This window comes from Labeo rohita, chromosome 3 (assembly GCF_022985175.1).
Source record: "Labeo rohita strain BAU-BD-2019 chromosome 3, IGBB_LRoh.1.0, whole genome shotgun sequence".
Lineage (NCBI taxonomy): Eukaryota > Metazoa > Chordata > Actinopteri > Cypriniformes > Cyprinidae > Labeo > Labeo rohita.
Window position 1 is genome coordinate 27,064,796 of NC_066871.1, and position 7,537 is coordinate 27,072,332.

At 35.1% G+C, this 7,537-nt stretch overlaps 1 long non-coding RNA gene across 2 annotated transcripts; it reads right to left on the reverse strand.

Annotated features, from left to right (window-relative positions):
• Positions 1-870: 870 nt before the first annotated feature.
• LOC127158638 (uncharacterized) lies at positions 871-1,979 on the reverse strand. 2 transcript variants are annotated; one of them, XR_007826222.1, is made up of 3 exons: positions 1,633-1,979; positions 1,264-1,508; positions 871-1,198 (listed from the first exon to the last, which is right to left on the reverse strand). It is a non-coding gene; the product is annotated as an uncharacterized LOC127158638 (long non-coding RNA). The 2 variants fall into 2 exon arrangements; XR_007826219.1 differs by lacking the exon at positions 871-1,198 and having other exon boundaries at positions 1,296-1,508; positions 1,633-1,923; positions 1,960-1,978.
• Between the last annotated feature and the right edge of the window lie 5,558 nt (positions 1,980-7,537).

Consider the following 7,537-nt stretch of genomic DNA (forward strand, 5'->3'; position numbering starts at 1 on the left):
TTACTAATGATATAATGTGCATAGACTAATAACAGTACAGTTAACATTTTGAGTTGCACAACAATTCTTTTTATTTTGCAATTATATTTGGCATAAGGTGTACATTTATTGCAAACAAAACAGTTACTGGGGAAAAGCAGATACTGGCAGATACAAAATTGACATAACATATACATGCACCAGCTAACGACGTTAGCTAGGTAACTCTTGTCAAAACGTGTCAAAAACACACCAAAAAGCTGCTGTAACAGTATACTGTAACCATTTGGAATTTAAAAAGCACATGTCACGACACATAATTCCCCTTCTTCTTTTAGTAAAGAATATTTTTGACTTATTTACTTACCGGTAGTCTTCTGTCTTCTTTCTTAACTTCTTTTGAAATTGTTGACCGACGGGCACGCGCTGAGCTGTTGCTGTCTGAGCGCGCAACAGTGGCATGGACGGAGGGGCGGGGCGGGGCGGGGGAGAGGGCTGGCTACTGTGTGCGATCGAAGGTCTAGAGCGGCTTGCCTGCCTGGCTGTGCATTAGGGATGATGCATAACTGATGCTACTAAAATTTATACTGGCCAGTGGGGTGGCCAATGGGGTGGCCAGGAGTCGGCCAGGGGTGGCCACGGCCACCCCTGGCCACCCCCTGGTGGCGCCATTGCCGGACAAAGCCTTGAATTTGGTTCTGGTCCTCGCAAATCGTATGGATTCTGAAGATCTGGGTTACAGCACACAAATAAAATTGTTTAATTAAGTTGGCTTGAGAAAGCCAACTTACTGATCTACTATTTAAGATTATTATTAAGTTGACTTGGGAAAGCCAACTTACTGAAATCCTATTTAAACTTATTATTCTTCTTCTTCTTCTTCTTCTTCTTCTTCTTATTTTTCTGACCGCAAAATTTTTGGACACTAACTCCTCCTAGACCGTTCAAGCTACATACTCCAAACTCGGGTCAGATCTTCATACTGTTCTGACTTAGTGTGCTATATCTTTTCAGACTGGTTTGAGTTACGGTTTTCTTAAAAATTAATATTAAAAATCATAAAAAGTCCCATAGACTTTCATTGACCAAAAGTCCATGTCTGTTTGAACTATGTTTAATGTAAACTGCTAGAAGCCATTGATACTCAATTAAGCTTTAAGCTATCTATGTTCTTTCTAACTAATAACTAATCTATCTATCTATCTATCTATCTATCTATCTATCTATCTATCTATCTATCTATCTACCTTCAAACCTTATCTATCTATCTATCTATCTATCTACCTTCAAACCTTATCTATCTATCTATCTATCTATCTATCTATCTATCTATCTATCTATCTATCTATCTATCTTCAAACCTTATCTATCTATCTATCTATCTATCTATCTATCTATCTATCTACCTTCAAACCTTATCTATCTATCTATCTATCTATCTATCTATCTATCTATCTATCTATCTATCTACCTTCAAACCTTATCTATCTATCTATCTTCAAACCTTATCTATCTATCTATCTATCTATCTATCTATCTATCTATCTATCTATCTATCTTCTTCAAAATCTATCTATCTATCTATCTATCTATCTATCTATCTATCTATCTATCTATCTATCTATCTATCTATCTATCTATCTATCTATCTACCTTCAAACCTTATCTATCTATCTATCTATCTATCTATCTATCTATCTATCTATCTGTCTATCTTCAGACCTCTATCTATCTATCTATCTATCTATCTATCTATCTATCTATCTATCTATCTATCTATCTATCTATCTACCTTCAAACCTTATCTATCTATCTATCTATCTATCTATCTATCTATCTGTCTATCTTCAGACCTCTATCTATCTATCTATCTATCTATCTATCTATCTATCTATCTATCTATCTATCTTCAAACCTTATCTATCTATCTATCTATCTATCTATCTATCTATCTATCTATCTATCTATCTATCTATCTACCTTCAAACCTTATCTATCTATCTAACTATCTTCAAACCTTATCTATCTATCTATCTATCTATCTATCTATCTATCTATCTATCTGTCTATCTTCAAACCTTTATCTATCTATCTATCTATCTTCAAACCTTATCTATCTATCTATCTGTCTATCTATCTATCTATCTATCTATCTATCTATCTATCTATCTATCTGTCTATCTTCAAACCTTTATCTATCTATCTGTCTATCTGTCTATCTATCTATCTATTAATGTATGCTAAAATCTTGCTAGCGACTTGCTAGTCATGCTAAAATCATGTTAGCGACTTGCTAAAATCATGCTAGCGACTTTGCTAAAATCTTGCTAGCGACTTGCTAGTCATGCTAAAATCATGCTAGCTACTTGCTAGTCATGTTAAAATCATGCTAGCGACTTGCTAGTCATGCTAAAATCATGCTAGCGACTTGCTAAAATCATGCTAGCGACTTGCTAGTCATGCTAAAATCATGCTAACGACTTGCTAGTCATGCTAAAATCATGCTAGCGACTTGCTAAAATCATGCTAGCGATTTGCTAGTCATGTTAAAATCATGCTAGCGACTTTGCTAGTCATGCTAAAGTCGTGCTAATGATTTGCTAGTCATCCTAAAATCATGCTAGCGACTTGCTAGTCATGCTAAAATCATGCTAGTGACTTGCTAGTCATGTTAAAATCATGCTAATGATTTGCTAGTCATCCTAAAATCATGCTAGCGACTTGCTAGTCATGTTAAAATCATGTTAGCGACTTGCTTAGTCATCTAAAATCATGCTAGCGACTTATTAAGAAGATAGATAGATAGATAGATAGATAGATAGATAGATAGATAGATAGATAGATAGATAGATAGATAGAATAGATAGATAGATAGATAGATAGATAGATAGATAGATAGATAGATAGATAGATAGATAGATAGATAGATAGATAGATAGATAGATAGATAGATAGATAAGGTTTGAAGATAGATAGATAGATAGATAGATAGATAGATAGATAGATAGATAGATAGATAGATAGATTAGTTATTAGTTAGAAAGAACATAGATAGCTTAAAGCTTAATTGAGTATCAATGGCTTCTAGCAGTTTACATTAAACATAGTTCAAACAGACATGGACTTTTGGTCAATGAAAGTCTATGGGACTTTTTATGATTTTTAATATTAATTTTTAAGAAAACCGTAACTCAAACCAGTCTGAAAAGATATAGCACACTAAGTCAGAACAGTATGAAGATCTGACCCGAGTTTGGAGTATGTAGCTTGAACGGTCTAGGAGGAGTTAGTGTCCAAAAAATTTGCGGTCAGAAAAATAAGAAGAAGAAGAAGAAGAAGAAGAATAAGTTTAAATAGGATTTCAGTAAGTTGGCTTTCCCAAGCCAACTTAATAATTTGAGTGTGGTCTTTGAACTCAGCTGTTGAATGTCAATGTCTGAGAGATTCAGTGTTTATAGTGGCTTAAAATCCACCCTTTTTTTTTTTTATCTGCTGTTGATAATCTTACATTCCATAAATTTCAGTTTTTAGATTGCATTTGTTGTCTTAAGTTTTTTTTTTTTGTCTTCTGGAGATGGACAACTTTAAAAGGAATTCTAATTAAAAGCTGTCTCTCAGATTTAAAGGGATAGTTCACCCAAAAATTTTAATTCTGTCATTAATTACTTACCCTGCAATGCAAGGTGCAATGCAACTGACATGTTCAAGGCCCAGAATGGGAGTAAGGACATTGTTAAAATAGTCCATGTGACATCATGTTATGAAGCTACAAGAATACTTTTTGTGCACAAAGAAAACAAAAATAATGACTTTATTCAACAGTTTCTTCTCTTCCGTGTAGTGTTGTCAAAAGTATTGACTTCGGTACCAGTTAGTGCTGAAATTTTTTAAATGTGACGATACCAGCATTTCCCGCAAGCATTTGGAGCACTGTTCTTAAACACCTCTGATTGGCCATTGTGTTCACGCACTCAACAGATAAGTCTGTGACTGGCTACTGTAACGTGGGGAATGTGATCTCATGATAATTCGTATGTATTTTACGTAAAAAGTGGTTCTACAAAACATACATTCGCTTACGTTTTTACAGGCACTAAAATATACAATACTGGCTTATTTACAGCATCTAAACGTACAAATACTTTCGTATTTTCAGCATTTAAACGTACAACACTGACACATTGATGACACCTAAAAATTAATCCTTAAGAATATTGAAATCACAACATTAATTTTATTATTATTATTGCTGTTTTTAGTTCTGCAATAGTTTAACATTACCTGTCATGTAATATTTACTTTTTTTATTTACGTTTACCATGGGGTACAAAGGGCGTTTTCCCGACATGCTGTGACTAACAATAGAACTGTGAAATACACCAAAACGCGTCATAATTACAAAATCAAACAATTTTATTTGTGCACTGTAATCCAAATCTTCAGAATCCATACAACTGCGAGAAACAGACGCAAATTTAAGCTTTTATCCAGCAATCTTCGTCATGAGCATCAGCGCTTCGACTGTAAGCATCAAAGGCCGTGCTGACTGATGCACTCTTTACAAATACAAATGTTGCCGCTTCAAATGACAGGTTTTATGGCAGGATAATCAAACGCACGTTGGCTCTCACCCGCATTCGTCACAGATTGTGACATGCCGTGTTTCAGGTAAAGTGTGTTGAATGATGTGCGCACGCCTCGGGAAAATAATCTGGATAATATTTTAATAATATTCTGCTCTGCACCTCACACAAACCTGTATTCCACCAGAGAGGACTGTGGCTGCAATGCATCATCATTTGGATTACTTTTGGTCCTGCTTTTGACATTTTTGCAATAAATAAATTATTTGAATAGTCACTTATCTGCCTGTGATGTTTTTCTTTATACTGTACAGAAATAGTTATGGTTAGGTTTAGAGGTAGGAGTGGGACTAGCGACTATAAAAATATTTGTAATGCTATATTGTTACAAAAATGGTCATTTCCATGCATATTTTAGTCAAATACATTTTATATCCTTTTATGTTCACTATAAAATGGGTATGTTTAGGTTTGGGGGTAAGTTAAGAGGTCTAAAAATCTAAATCACTTATTGATAAAATGATAAAAAGATACGAATTGATACGAATATTGTAATGATATAAAAGATACGTAAATATTTTATGATTTTTTTGGCTAAAAATACATAGCAATTTGTACATTATAAACATTGAAATACGTCAAAATTGTACATTTTAGCATAAATAAAAACGTGCAAAAATACGTTTTGTGCTTGTAAATGTTACATATTAATACCTACGTATAAACAATGAGACCAGGCTGACGTGCAGGCGTGACAAAGGAGTTGGGGATCCAAATATGGTCAAAACTGGCAGCGTCGAGCACCAGCAAACATAAACATCCAAGAATAATCCAAAAGAATCCAATAAACAAGTATCCAATAAACAGGCAACGGTCAGGGCAGGCAGCAAACAACCAAAAACAAGGAAACAGTTCAATGATCAAGGAACACAAAGGCAAGGCACGGAATCTAGGAACTAGGAAACACAGGAAAACATTGAAACTAGGAACACGCTACAGCCTAACAATAATAATTAATAATAATTTTGCATGCTGGGACCAGCTTGGGATGTTGGTGTACTGCTGGACCAGCATTTGTTGACTTTTGGGTGCTGGTATGATCCCAGCAAGACCAAAACAAAACTTATGTGTATGTGTTACATGTCACATTTCTTTTGAAATTGGTTTGCGTTTGTTGTTAAAGACCAAGATAATTTTCCAAATTAAATTTAAGAAGTTATTTAATAAAGAAAAACACATGTTCCTGGTTACATGTTTACACAGTAAAATCCCCAGTGTTAAACAAACACTGCTCAGTTTTCATATGGTCCTATAGAGAGTAAAAAAAACACTGAAGCACTGTTGTAGTTGGTGAAGTAAAGTAGATTCACTCTACAAGTGATGACTGGGCATTAGTATTGACATCTACGGTTAACAAGCAGAATCACTGAGAATAAGAGGAACAGTAAGAACAAAAAAAAAAGTAAAGAGGTGAGCAGAAACACTTACAGCAACCAAGCCTTAGATGAAATCAATATCTCACCAGAGGATACATAAACAACTGCAAAAACAGAATTACCATATTCACTTATTGCAAACCAGTTTGGCTTTATTTCTTTCATATGGTACATGTACAAAGGTTACTGAAGTCTGTTACCATTATGGTAATTAGTGTTCCTTTTAGTTGGGCACTTGGCCATTGACTTGGTTGAATTAACTCTATTTCAGCAGTTGCACCCAGAAAGTGCATGCTATCAGCATTTTCAATATTCCGTGGTCCTCACTGCACTGACATACCTCTTCCTATGTGTACTTTTTGAACTCAGTGACTGACAGCTGGATTTGGACATATATGACTTCCCAGATAAGTATGAAAGTCTTTAAACACTTTCAGTTTTGACCTTTCATTATCAAGTTGTTATTAACTGTCCCACTGAAAGAGCTCTTCTCATAACCCTTGTTATTGAACAAACTATTTATGATTCATTTTTTGGTTTTCATATCTCTAGATGAATTTGTTATGCAATGTACTCAAGTTCTTTTAACTGATTTGTGTATAGATCTTATGAAACAGGAGACAATTCATTTGATGCTTTGAAATGTTTTACCAGTGACATTAATTAATAATGTAATCATAACTAAAGCAATTAAAATGTTCAGTTCTACTTTCAGCAGAGGGAGCAAAATAAATTACAAAGTTATCATATAATTCAAGTCATATGTTTTAACTTTATATTATTTTTCCTTTATATCATTAATGTATTAAATAGAGAAATATGCAAGCAAAAACTATGTTTGTCCCCAAAAAATTACTTGCATATAGACAGCTGGCCTACTGACACTCAACCCTGCAAGACAGTGCGGTGAACCAGCATCACCAGCTCCATTTAGCTTGAGAACAGCATGGATATGATGGTCCAACAGCTAGACCAGCACTATACCAGCATAAAACAGCCTGGACCAGCACTAACCAGCATGGACCAGCTTGGAATCCATGCTGGTTTATGCTGGATTTTTCAGCAGGGAACATACAGACAAGGGTAGCACATGACAAGATTACATGAGTGGCAAGGAACACATGGGAAAAGGATTCCAGAAAACAATGGCGAGAGTCTGGGGTAGAGTGCCCTCGAATGGAACTTATGGGCACTCCAGCTGGCGATCATGAGAGCTACAATAACCATTGCTTCACGCTCTTCACAAAGCGCTTACACAGATACACCCAGGAGCATTTGAAAGCCGTCTCTATCAGCCAATCCATCAGTGGATCCCTAATATATCTGCTCATAGACAGATCCTCTGATACATGCAACTTTCAAACTGTGTGTATCTGTGTAAGCACTCAGTGAAGAGCATGAAGCAATGGTTATTGTAGCTAATCACTCAATGACTTGACATTTTTTGCCCAGCCTTACTTATTTGAACCAAAATATACAAACAATGAACTAAGAGAGATGGACATTCTACGTTATATGGCTCTCGTGAATGTATGTTCA